The 13,957-nt window shown below is 42.7% G+C and overlaps 1 protein-coding gene across 3 annotated transcripts in view; it reads right to left on the reverse strand.

Annotated features, from left to right (window-relative positions):
* Nucleotides 1-13,630, reverse strand: part of BTBD7 (BTB domain containing 7) — a 57,182-nt gene extending 43,552 nt beyond the window's left edge. For 2 of the 3 annotated variants that reach the window (XM_083839829.1, XM_083839827.1), the window contains exon 1: nucleotides 13,469-13,630. The gene's annotated coding sequence lies outside the window, so the exon portion shown is untranslated. Of the gene's footprint in view, nucleotides 1-9,788; nucleotides 9,969-13,468 lie in introns of those variants that run through there. The other variant, XM_083839828.1, reaches the window with a different exon arrangement.
* Nucleotides 13,631-13,957: the final 327 nt, after the last annotated feature.

The raw sequence follows: 13,957 nt of genomic DNA on the forward strand, positions 1-13,957 counted from the left end.
TGAGCTTTAGAAAAAATAATATAACCTGTACTACTTTTCAACATGTCCTCTGGGGAATCAAAGTGAAAGTTAAAAGAACTATATTCAAATCAAGTATAAAGGCGTGTAGCCTTGAAGATATGCATACCTTAGAAAAAATGAAAACATTGAGAAGCATTCAGGCAGTTGAAAAGACACAGAAAGTACAGAAAAAGCCATCTCCTCAGTACTGTCTTGCAAACAATGTTCAAAGTAGGCTTGTTATGATCAGCAAAGCAATTCAGAGCACAGTGTGAACGTGTCACATCCCAGAAGCAACTCAGTAATGTCACATGTGGGTAGCGACTGGCTGAACCACTAACCATGCTGAAGAGGCGCCGGACTTAAACATCTTTATATTCCCCTAAATATACCTATCTTTATATTCCACTTAGAGATAAAACGCAGTAATTGACTTACAACAGTACAATGCCACACAGAACAGGAAGTTCCTCCCAAGCAACTTAAATATTTTTACATACTGAAATATGGACCTTGATCTCTACATATCACTGATCCTTCCAGCTGGTTGCAAGCACCTCCTAGTTTACCAGAAGTCTGATTGATGATACTCACAAGACAGATGTAACTAATGTTCCAGAAGTTTAATTCAAAACACTTCTTTTAGCAAAATCAGCAAGAAGTTGCTTACTGCCTCTTGATATGAAGTAACTGCTTGTATCCTTCAATGATTTTCCACTTTTAGAAGTTCACTTGAAATGAGCATGAATCTGATTCAGACACAAAGCATCATTAAAACTACCTTGCAAGATTATCAGAGAAATCCTATCCACTAAATCTTTATTAATATCACTGAACAGAATAATTAGGTATGAACATGCCTATTCACAAGGAAAAAATGAGAATAATGCATTTTAGCCCATCTAGAATAATTGCATGTTACATTGACATAATATTGCATTTTGAGTCGTCTAAAGGTTTTTCAGAAGACTTATTCAAAGCAAATAAAAACGTTTGCTTTTTGTTGTTGTTTTTTGTTTTAAAAGAAAAGGAAGTCCTGTTTGGTGTAATAAACACGTTGTGAACACATTCAGCAGTTTAAGACAGACAGAGGAACCTCCAAATTGCAAAGTGTCTCAAAGAACGGATCAGACATTTTAAATAAAAAAAATAGAGCCAGCTTTAATTGTACTGAAGTTCTGGACAAGATTCAGTTATCTTGCCAGGCAGCAACTTAAGTTTCAGCTAAATTCAGCTTCAGAGACTGGGACTGAACCTGCCTTGGAAGACTGCCTCCCACTCTCTCCATGATACTGCCTGTCCTGTAGTGCAGCAGTACACATGAAAGGTACCCTCAGTCATGTACTCAGGCCATGTCTTTTCTTCCTCTAAAGAAAAAGTAGCAGTGGAGCAAAAGTAAGAACCTTTATGGAGTGTATTTCAAAGTCTTTCTATTCAGGTAGCCCATCTGTCAACAGGACTGGTATTTTTGTGAGGAACGGCAGGTAGCCTGTGCAGTTTCCACAATTCACGTGGTTCTATTCTATGTTCTTTGAGACATCCCCATAAAGATCCTTGTTTCATCCAGAAAGGGAACTCCTCCTCTTGCTCGAGCTGTGACCCAGCTACAATACAAGATGCTGTTTTAAATTAGCAAGTCTACTAAGACAGGGAAATCTTGGCTCAAACCCCAACCATATGGAAGATTTGTCTCTGGATTTTAGCACTGCTGCCTTCTCACATCAGGTACCATCTCAGTGGGATATACCCTACAGTCTCCTCACACCAGAGATGTTTTCCCTTTTCTCCAGGCCCAATTATTTCACAGAGAGCCATTTACTCTGAATTAGGATCTCAGAGCTTCCTGTACACAATAGTGCTTTTAAATCCAGCACAGAGTTTACATTCACTACATTTCCTCTAAGAACATACTTCCTCTGAGAGCACATTAAAGTTACTAGTGAGGCAATCTGAAATACCACGCTCTGCACCTACCTGCTTTGATATAACAAGAAGCAGCATCCATCTTCTCTTACAATTTGTCATTTTCATTTCACCTTCAAGAACAGCATCATTTTGATGCTTAGCTTCCTTATTAACTACCACAGTCTTAACAGGAAAGGTAGAAGTCTGGTGATGACACTACTTGGGGTTTTTCCAAACACTAACCCCAGCACCACAGTGTTGAAGCACGCTAAAAATCTTGGACCCACATACTGATTGGCCTTCCCGCATGGATGTACTCTGTTCACTGATCTCTACAGTCTTTGGCTGCAATTGACACATCATCCTGCCAGTCAGCCTCTGCATCAGTAACAACATCTTGCGGTATTTCTGTTGCTCATAGCCATTACCAACATCATTCCTCATTACCTCAGTGTCTCTGCATAATCCTCCTCCTTTCTGCTCATGGCTCTATGAGATGCCTGGTGACAGGACAACATGGAACTCAGTTACTTCCCCTGAAAACCTCTTCCTGTGGCCAGAAAAGCCATTACCAGTATTGCCATATACTCAAAACATTTTTCTCTACATCCTTCTTCTTAATACACCACCATTCATTCTGTTCTGAAAACCATCCTCCCCGTGCATCCTTTTCTCCTCACACAACATACTTGACCTGTGCAGCCTCTGCTCTTTGATACAAGAAGAGTTTGAAGTATCACTTGCTAGCATAACCTTATGTCTTCAGGGCAAATGGATCCACCTATTTACAATACAAAAGCTGGAAGCTAGAACACCGAAAAAACCGGTAAAGAACTCAAAAGGTAATCTAGTCCAGTCCTTTCCATGAGACACAGCAGGTATTTTATAAAAATAATGAATCCTTTCCTGAACAAGGAAAAGCAACAAAAATTGAAAAAGTAAAATCACATAAAACTGACATTGAAGCAAGCTACAGTTTACGTTGAATTTCTACAATAATAGTCACAAGCCACGATGAGTCTTAGATGCAACCAAAACAGTTCCAATCTTGATTCAAAACATACAATTCAGTATACGTAAAAAAACCAAAAAGCTGTCTCACTGGCACTGTGGTTCCACACGTTTCTTCAGTAGCACTCACCTCAGCTCCTATTGCCCTAATCGTGAAGCTCCTCCATTTTGTCACCTACGAAGCCAGGGAAACCTCTTCTGCAGGAGTTCTCTCCGATGCAGCTGGTTCCCCGCACCAGATCGGTGAACTACCAAGGGAACGTCAGAGGAGGAAGAACAGCAAGAAGTAGCCAAAAGGCTGCTCGCTCCCCACAGCCAAACATGACGTATGGTTTGACTAACAGTCAGTTGGCATGGCCTTCAAAAATAAACATTCCCAGTCCCATATACTCATTCCTATGGCAGAGCTATCCCCCTTCCACTGCAGCAAACACTCGTGAAGCCCCAGAACAACCCCATTATCAGGGACCCGATAGGACCTTGTTTGTTTTTACCTGATCCTCTGGTGCAACTGCAAGCAGCTCTGCTTTTAAAGGGTAGCACTGCCTTGTCCCCATTCAGTCATCTGTCACTAAATTTAAACATCTTAATGAGAGTAGCTACAAAAACCCTCTTACAGTACAGTAGTTTTTCTATAGAGCTCTTAAGAAATTAGAAGTAGGAAAGAGATTCCCTTCAAGTTGTCCGCAAACAAAGGGCAGTCCTAGCAGAAACAGGCGACATACGTAGTGCCAGCTACCACAAGGACTTCACTTGCAAGCTGTCACAGTACCCAGTGAGCTGAACCACAGCTTCTTCTTTGGCGTGTACTACTTCTGTTCTGTGCTTGTACGGTTCGCTCCTGTCCTCAGCTAGGCCTTTGTTAGCAGCCCCTCAGACGGCAGGCATTGCTAGTGAAGATGTCCACACTGAGGGGGGCAGGGGTTGCTTTTTTGAAGGCCTGGAAGATTTTAAGTTTGCAGTCAGAGAATGCACACACCTAGGTATTAGTCATGTGGAGAAGAAGAAAAAAGACAAGCCTATGTGTTCTCCTCAAACCAGCAAGCTGCTGATGGCGAGAAGCTAACTGTATATGCAAGTCTTCCTGCCTGTCAGCTCTTGACAGATACATCCGGATGATCCAACACCACCACTGAAGTCAAACTAACAAGGAGCTATACCTTCCCCTCACTCCTCTGCTCCAGCCAAGTGGTTTTCCCACTTCCCCTCACACAGAGATTACAGGATCCCAGCACAAGTCGTTTCAGATGGCTGATCCATCACACAACAGCTGGAGAGGGCGGCAGGGAACAGAGGAAGAAGGGAGCTGGGCAGGTTGGTTCGACAGCCAGCTACCACTGGAAGGGGAACACGTAGCTATGAATGTGTGGAGGGCAGACGTGCTATTACACTGCCTCACAGCTTCCTAAAACTAGATCCTTGCAGTCACCAATTTAATTCCCTCTTACCTCAGGCTCAGCCTCAACTAGTCGCTCTAGCCTGGCCCCGCCACACAGACGAATCCTCCCTCCTTGGGCAATGCTGAAGCTCAGGTTTTGGTGCTGGCCTGCTACCTACCCCCTACAGTTTCACAACTCACCGAAGACTCTTTCAGTTCTACGCTACACACTGAAGCAGGCAGCAATACAAAACTGAACTGGAGAAGTCAGTGTACACAGTATTTATACAACTGACTCATTTGAGAGCTTGTCAACTGGTTATGGACCATCGCTGCCCTGAGGAAGTCTGATATTCCAGGTCAAACCCACAGAATACCCCCCCCCCAATATTATTTTTAAAATTAATTTTAATTTTGAAGTATAAAAACACCACTTATGTGGTGATCTTATGCATGCTTTCCAGATCAGTTATTGCTGTACATAAGATTTTAAATACTTATTTAAAAGATTTCTCCTTTGGTTGGGGTTTTCTGAGAGAGGAAAGTTTTAAAAGCCATGCTGGCTTCAACAGCTAACATTTATATCGTAACATCTGATGCCAAGAAATCTTCCTATGTGACACACTTCAAAGATTTCAGCTGTTCGTAGACAGACATTTTAAGAGCATGCACAGTAAAAAAAGACAGTAGTATTACAGTGCCTCTCCTCACAAGCAAATTTCATAGACTTCCACAAACTACCAAATTCCTCAGAATTTACACCAACCCTTTTAGTACCTACACTTAGATTCCATGACAGCCACCATAGCCAGAACTAAATGCCCACAAAATCTGATGTGTTTTTCCCCCCAAAATACAAAAACCTATTTCAAATGGAACAGCAAATACTTTCTCTACGATAAAAGCAATCAATTAAAGGAAAGGCTTAGTCAGAAAACCAGTCTAGTAGTTAGCCTGCAATTAAGCCGGATCTTTGTTTACATTTTCCCCTTGGCAAGAAGAGGAAGTTATGTCTTCCAGATTTCCTACGAGCTCTCTGCATTTCTAAAGCATTCATTTTTTTGTCCTGTAACATGAACATGCAGGTTTTACAGAAGAGTCAAAGGAGCGGTACACACGTTGATGTAAGCTCCTGAAAATGGATCCACCAATCATTTACGCATTTAATAAGTTTAGCAATATCCACACACACCTCATATATACAGACATCAAGATAGCAGTATCGAGACCTTGCTGGGTGTTTTCTGTTTAACTATTTTCTAAAGCAAATCTGCCCTTTGAGCAGACTGCTGATAAGCCTTAACTCTTCTCTCTCCTTTCACAAGGCTTTAAAAACTCCTCAGCTGACCAAGAACATCTGAAAACATTTTCCTAAGAAATCAAAGAAAAGTTTTAGAACGAAAGCAAAACTTTTAGATTGTAACTTTTAAGTTGTACCTCCTAGAGTAGCGGAGGTATTTCATTAAAACAACCTGTTATTCTTAATCTCATTTTATATCAAAGTTTGCTCATCTACCCCTATCCACAACTTTCCTTCACATTCGAAGTGAGAAATACAGAAAGAGGAGCCTTTGCCAGTGCATGCTACACTTACCAAACCTCTTTCCATTCTTCCAATATTTGAGGATTTCATCAGTATATGAAAAAAAGTCAATATTGCCATAAAAAAGCACTCTCACTTCCCTCTGTACCCAGATGACCATCACCAACTGCCCACTTCCCCCTTGCACATTCACATTCAGTAAACTGATTTTACCCAGATCAGTTTCAAACCTAACAAAAATAAAAGGTTAATTTTAATCTGAATGAAAGAAGTTAATCATGCATACGGAAAAAAGCAAGTTCTGTTTCCTTCCAAATTTAAAACAAGGACGAAACTCAAATTCACAAGATGCTTAAATAAGCACTCAAGACTGTTGAGAACCACCAAGGGCTTAATACAGTTCAGCCTTGATGAAGGTAAGACCTAGACACTAAGGTGCCATTTTCTAAATTAGTTCTCCAGAAAAAATAAGCTGGTAGCTAAAGATCAGAATGAAGGGAAGAAGGAAAAAGAGAAAGGGAAATAGATCCTAAGGTTCCATTTCCAAGGGGACAAAGGGGAAATACCTAGATCAGCATAAGCCAGTTACGCCAAACTGGCAAATTTTGAGCCAATAACGAAATGAGTAACTACATAATAACTGAATTATTTTATATATTCTCAGGCAAACTAAAGGGCCTTGAGAAACATGCAACAAGGCAAAACTAACTGTATTTTCCTTAAAATGGAAAAGCCCCAAGTAGCATGGGCAGATCCTTTAGGACTGTATTTCTTAGCACTGTTATTCTCAGAAGTGTTGTAGTTTAAGCCCCAAAAAACAACTTAGAATACTAAGAGTCCAGGTTACAGCAAAGAACTTGTTTAAATTCAATTACTTAAAGAAACAGGTGCTTTCATTCAGTGCAGAAATACATGAGTCACTTTACTAAGAGTCACCAAGTCTTCAATTTTATGTCTAGAACTACAAAGCACTATTACACAGGGGATAATCTTATATTGTATGACAGCCTTACAATGCTAAAAAGATATTTTGGTATTTCAAGTCCAAATGCGTATGTCCAGCAGCGTTTAATAGAGGACTAAAACCTACAGAGATTTTAAAGATCAAGTAAGAAACAGTAGGTACTTTCTGATTCAAATCATATCTGTTTTTTAAAAAGAGAATTGTTCTCTTTAATGTGACTGACTAAAAAAAATAGTTGGCCAAGTTTGGAATTTGATAATCTGAGGCAGTAAACACATTCTTAACCAATACTTAGGTAAATTAAATCCCCAAATCATTCATGAAAATAAATTACAAAGAAAGAGATACCTCGTACACTGGGGTTGGGGGGGAGCACTGGGGACAGACTTACAATGACATTGACCAGCAACTCCTCATCCTTTTACATTCTATACATTCCTTTGTAGACACTACGGTGCTTACTTACATCCAGTTCACCATTAAGAAGCGTAGCCTCACAGGATGTGAGGAGTACTGACATGGCTTAGAGATTCTTCCTTCTTCAGCGTCAAGGCCATCACTACGCTGAATAACAAAAACTTCCTGTCTTGAGCGTGCATTTTGTCAACTTAGCAATTTTCTGCCATGCTAGTGTCTGTACAATAAACAACCCATCTCAAAAACATCCTACAAGTACCTCATTACAAACTGACAAAAGTATCTTCGACTTAAAATGCAAGCATAAGCACTTCAGTTGTATTTCTCTCAGTTGCATTCATTACTAGAATGACTTTAAAGAAATCGATGAGCTTATTAACTTGATGATCACCTCCGGCCACATTCTAGGGGTTTTACACTTATTGCATTTCTCCTCTTCAGACCACTGAAGTTGAGATGCCCATTACAGGATAGACCGAGGTGTTATGCATCAGCCTTTAATGCATTCCCATACTTGATTAGGCTTTTTTTTTTTTTCAATACAAGAAAATAGAAAATTTCATTATGTATGTCTATACCCCTCTCTTCTCCAAGGGAAATGCTATGGACATTCAGTTACAATGAATGAACAGCTTTAGACGTAGTTAGCCTTCCATGTACATCTAGAAAGCAGGCCTCTGGGTAGATGCGATAAATCCCCTAAATGTCTCCAGTTGTACAAAGGACTTCAGCGCAGCCCGCCACTAAACACTACAGAATCTACACAGATGAGCACTATAACCACAGCAGCAGAAAGGCAAGGATCATGAAATACACAGCAAACCCAGTTCCTCATTTCCAGCAATCAAGGGACAACTTTTTTCCCTTCTCCACATCAAGAGTCATCATGAGAACAAAATAAAGTAGGAGAGAATCAAAAAAAGTATAAGGAAAAAGGCAGCACAAGCCCAGAAAATATCACCTCATTAGTTTCTGATTAGATTTGTTATTTTAAAGGGCTTTTTCTTCAGCTCTCAAGCAGCATTTCCAATTTTGGGGTCAGGAAAAAGGTATGAAAAGGAACTTCAGTCATTTATACCAATTATTTTAAAAGCAATTAGAATAACCTACCCATCACTGAAGTGTTTTACATACTTCAGTGCAGCACTGATGCTTTGGGTAGCAGATGATAAGCAAAGCAGCATTCCATTTTCATACTAATGCAAAGTGGTCTACCCAGTCACTCAAAAAAACCTTTTATTTGCATATAAATAGGCGTAACTTCATTAGGGTATGCTTTCATATAAGACATTAGGATTCTTGCTTTCTGTATTTGAGACTTTGACTCAAGACTCAGCACTGGACAGAGAGAAAGTTGTCTTCTTTGATCCAAACTAAATTCTATAAATAGATGTTAGAAAACCAACAAGCACCACCAAAAAGACAACACCGGTGCACATAGACATTTTGCAGCTCCACTGATCACAGAGCTTCTGCAAGTACAGTGTCACAAAATAAAATGCATAACTAAAAGATAAGCAACGGTTAGTTACTTATTAAATTGCTGTTTCAAGCAAATCCTTTGAGTTTATCCATTGTTCCTATCAGCAGAAGTGTAAAACGGCTTTATAATCATCCTGTAACAGTTTTAACAGATCTTGGACAAGGCTTCCAAACCAGAGAGATCTCACATGCCATTAACTAGCTTGATCTAGCACTTCCCTGGGGAAAACACTGAGGATTTCAAGTGATGCAGAGCGGCAGGAAGAGGATATCTATCTTAAACGCCCCAAGTTAGTACACCAAAATAATCCCATATCAAAGAGGTCAGCAGAAATAGAAAGGTTCTTTAAGATGGGGAGTGGCACTAATGGCAGCACTAGGAAAAGATTCTTGAAGAGAGATTTAAAAAGAATAATTATATTCTACCCTTTATATTACAGTGGACTGGCAACAGCATATGATAGGTAAGAAAAGTAAAGAATAGCAGAAAAAAAAATCAATCGTTCAAATACAGGAACAACTTAACTGGAACAGCAAAGTTCCAGTATCACAAAGAACACACAGTGAGAATTCAGACAAGATTTGAGCACAAAGATCTAACAGGACTTACAAAACAATCAGACAGAACAGCTAGCGTTAGAATGTCACGTTTGAAAGATAAAGCAAGACCTGCAGACGTAGAAACTGGTTTAGGAAGGTGTTACCCTCAAACGTTACCCACTCCACTTCCCCTTCCACACATGCCTTACTGAGAATCGTTTCTTCTTAATCAGTTTTGACTGCTGTTAAAAGATTTTGGGGTTTTTAACACTATGGTAAAGCATGGTAATTCTTATTTCCCATTTACAGAAATAACTTAAACCCACAGACAGACCTCAGAAAATCCCCAACAAGCTGAAGTTGCCGGAAGTCCCACAAGTTCTGTAAGTTGTTAAAGTCCACAACCAGTAGTTTGATATAACTTCATGCAACACTTGCACTCAATGGAGTAATCAAACCAGATTTAAATTTAACTAAGTATATAGTTACATATGTACTTCAACACACTGTAGGCAATGCAGTCCCACCCCCAGATCCCTTTCACCTACCTGGCCTTGCCCCTATTCCGTGCCAGCAAGCAAGCTTTCCATAATAATGCGATGACCCAGATCTGAGACCTTCTCTGAAGTCTTTCGTGTTTCAGTGGTTTATTTTTCAGACAGATCACTTTCTTGCAATGGTTAGAATGAAGCAATATAAACAACTTTACCAACACAGCTGAGGAGACTCTGTGGGAAGCAGGAAAAAGCAGCTGTGGACAACAAGCTTTTGAGCTAATTCTGCCTATAAACACCTGTCCAGAAGCTCACAAACATCCTGATAAAGCAAAAAGGCATCCCACCCTAGTCCCTAGGGCAGATAAATGAGAGAATTCAGATCCCCTTAGCTCCAGTGACCTCCCTGCATCAACACTGCAAACAGAACCAGAAAAAAGACAGCAAATAATATTATGATGAAAACAAGATGCTAAAGCTGTATGGAATTTCAGGCAGCAAAGCACAGAAGAAGCGTGGTATGTACCACCACTGCTATTCAACTCCTTCCCACCCATTTTTTCCTCTTGCCCATTTCGATTTTTCCCCAACACAAAGTTCTGTCATTCTCTACATAAAGCACACAAAGATTTCACGTCTCCTCCTAGCAGCCATTCATTACGCTGAAGGCATCATTACAACTGGCATCCTGCTTGGGAGACATGCAGGACAGACTGGATAGGCACAAAACGCAAGACCAACATCAAACCTTGCATCTACAGTCCCTTCATATAATAGCTCAGGCATATAGGTAAGCCAACAAAGGAAATAATATTCTAAAAATCCACAGTAAATTCTGCCCAAAGATTTAAAGATACACTGACAAGCCTCATTCTTGAAAGAGCCTAGGTAATGAAACTGAGATACGGTAATTATATGACTCACGGGAAGCTCATCTAACACTCAGATCTGAGCTAGGATTCCCACTCTCCACCACATGCACTAAAAAAGTTTGTATATCTGGTTTTCCAGACCTGTTATTTCAGAAGGTGGTACAAACCATTGATCTTGTAACAGATACTAAAATTCATGTAAATGTGTTCAGAAATACAAAAAAAAAAAAGACCGAAACTAGAAGCTTTTCATCGAGATTTGCCACAAGAGCAGTCAGATTCTTAGTAACAGTATTAAGGGCACTTTTATTTCTTCTTAAGAACTTATTTTATCTTTATACACCTTTTACTGGATTAATATGAACTACACGGAGTCCATGCGGGGTGTCTATAGGATGTTTTGATGCATCTCACTTTTTGACTCTGGAGGGCAGCCAGAACCACCTCAGCCATCAATGCGGAGCCAAGGCATCAGAAGACGGTCACCTTTCCTGGCATACAGTCCGGTATATCGCGACCAGGCTAGCGTGGCAGCAGGACTAGGGCTAGTGTTACACGTCCTCCTACAGTCTCATGCAGGACCACAAGCTACCACAGCACCAAAGCAGCCTGCAAAGCAGGACAGAGGAAGATGTTGTCCAAGCCTCTAGGTTAATTACCATCAGTGACAGGTGTAAACCTGACATCGTGTATGCAGCAACTTGAAAAGCCTCTTTCAAAACAAAGACTCAATATTTTGTTAGTCTATTCATCAAGCTCTGACAGCCCCACTGAATTACATTCAAACAGCTGGCTGCAAAGACAGCATTTTATACTGTAGTTTAAGAATGAGCAACATGCCTTCACAATACAAAGTTTTGAGCTTGTCTGAGAAGCTCAAAAAAAAAAAACAAAAGAAAAATCACAATGACAAGTCCATGCAAGTCTTCCAGGAGCGCTTATAAAAATAATTCTGTTCTTTCAAGTATGACTCTCTGCAAATCAGTCAATGCCAGCTATAAGCATTACAACACTACTGTATCTATGACTCAGCAAGGCAATCTGGAAATATGAAGAAAACTCACATTATTAGGAGACAAGGATTTTAAGAAGCCAGCAATTATGATAATGCCACAAAAAATAATCCAAGATGACTCGTGTCGGTGCTCCTTCTATGTTTAAACATACAAAATTAGATTAGAGAGTCAAACCCATTTATATACTGGCTAAAGTTTGAAAGCAAGTAAAACAATGCTTCAAAACACAAATGGTTCAGTACCTTCAACACCCCCCCTCCCCCAAATCCAATGAACAGAAACAAACACTGACTGTACATTGTGTGAAATATTTACCTCCATTTCTGAGATTACCTGTACGCGGTTCAGCTATACAAGTCTCACTAATCTGAATAAAGACAGACAGCAACCGGCAGCTTAACATCACAACTGAACACACAAGCCTTGTTCACTAAGACCACCACCAGACATTTACATATAAGCATGAGCTGATGTTCATACAACATTATTTGGTGCAGCAAAGTAGCAAGTTCTTAAATGGATTAGTTACACTGTTGTCCGTCAACTGAGAGGAGTAAGAATTAAATTACTCTATGAATGGAGAGAACATCACAAGCCATAGCTTCACCACGCATTGTATCTTCACCCAAGAATTCTACAGAACACACACTCTGACCTTGCCTTGTAAATCATGCACTCCACAGACTCTGTACACTGCTAAATAAAAGACACTTGTTCCACATACTCAAAAATAAATCCCTACAGAATTAATTTCGTTATGTTGGCACTGGACTCTTAGTCAACAAGGGGTGGAGGGGAGAACGGAGAAGATTTATATCGCTTTCTTAATCATAAGGTTCAAACAGAAAGTAATATAAAGGCACTGGATCTGAAAAGGAATTCCCTTCCCTGCACAAAGAAGCATACTAATGCAGAGCTAGGGAGAAAGCGGTCCAAGGTTTACATCTGAAACAAGAGGAGACTCTCAGAAGAATAATCCTCTTCTCTAATATCTTTCAGACAAAAACAGTAAAGCTTTAGGTCATCAGGCTTCTCAGTGCCTCAGAAAAGTTATGAGCACTACAAGTTTTATATCCAAGTTACTATTTTTATTTTCTCCGTTCTAAATGAAAACAGAGCACGCAATATGTGGTAAAACCTGAGGTGACCGCATCTCGTGGTGTATCTGCCAAACACTTTAGATTTGTGTATTACGTTACTCTGGTTTGGAGCAAAACCTCAAGCGATGCTGTGTCCTCTAGGCTAAGTTCTCACACAAATAAAGCAAGTGCACACATCACGCTCAACAAGCATTTTATTACCTTATTGTTGTGTTTTATGTTAGCGCTTTACTTATGTGCCATCTTTCACCCCATGGCCTCAAAGGAGGCGGCAGGGGCGAGCTAGCAGAGCCACGAAACCGCCCGAACACCGTCCCAGGGGCAGCAGGAACATTCCAGAGGCACCACCCGCACACCCCTACAGACCCCTCCAAGTTTCCCCAGGAACGAGGCGGTGACACCCGCCGGGCCGGGGGCGAGCCCGGGCCCCGCACCCCCGAGCCGCGGCAGGCTCCGGGGGCCAGCACCGGGCACGGGCTCGCTGCGAGGTGCCCGGGGCGAAGCCGGCGGGGGCAGGGACGTGCCGGCCGGAGCCCGCGGGCCAGGGCCAGCCGCTGGCAGCCCCGCTCCGGAGGCCCTGCGGGGCGCCCCCCGCCGCCCGCCCGCCCCGGGGCACCGCCGGCACCCGGTCCCCGGAGCCCCGCCGCGGGGGCGTCGGCGGTGTCGCCCCCCCCCCCCCTTTCCCACCGCGCACCGCACTCGGCCTGCCCCCTCCCGTCCCGCCCCGGCTCCCCGCGGCGCCTCACCTCCGGCAGCCGCCCGCCGCCGCCGCCAGGCCCGCCGCCATGCCGCCCGCTCAGCGCCGCCCGCTCCCTCCCGGCCCCGCTCCGGCCGCCGCCATTTTGCGCCGGAGCCCCAGCTTGGGCCGGGCAGGGGCAGCGGGCACGGCGCATGCGCGGCGGCGATGCGGAGCCCCCCGGCCACGTGGTGCGCGGGGTGGGGAGGGGGGAGGAGAGGCGGGGAGGGGGCGGGCAGCGCCTGAGGGGTGCCCGTCATGGCGGCGGGCGGCGGGGTGGGGCTGCGTCTAGCGGTGCTGTCACGGCCGGGGCACGGGAGAGCCGTGATGCCGCGTGGCACCCGTTGCCAATGGGGAGGTCACATCCAGGGGGGTAGAACCTCACGGAAGCCCCCTAGAAGGCATTTTTCTGGGAGGTGTCGCGGGTTCCTGTCAGCTCAGGCTTGGGGGGGCTCGTCCTCCAGTCAGCAAAATGGAGGGTGGGCAGCCCGGGCTCGGC

Source organism: Anser anser (assembly GCF_964211835.1).
Source record: "Anser anser genome assembly, chromosome: 5".
Classification (NCBI taxonomy): Eukaryota; Metazoa; Chordata; class Aves; order Anseriformes; family Anatidae; genus Anser; species Anser anser.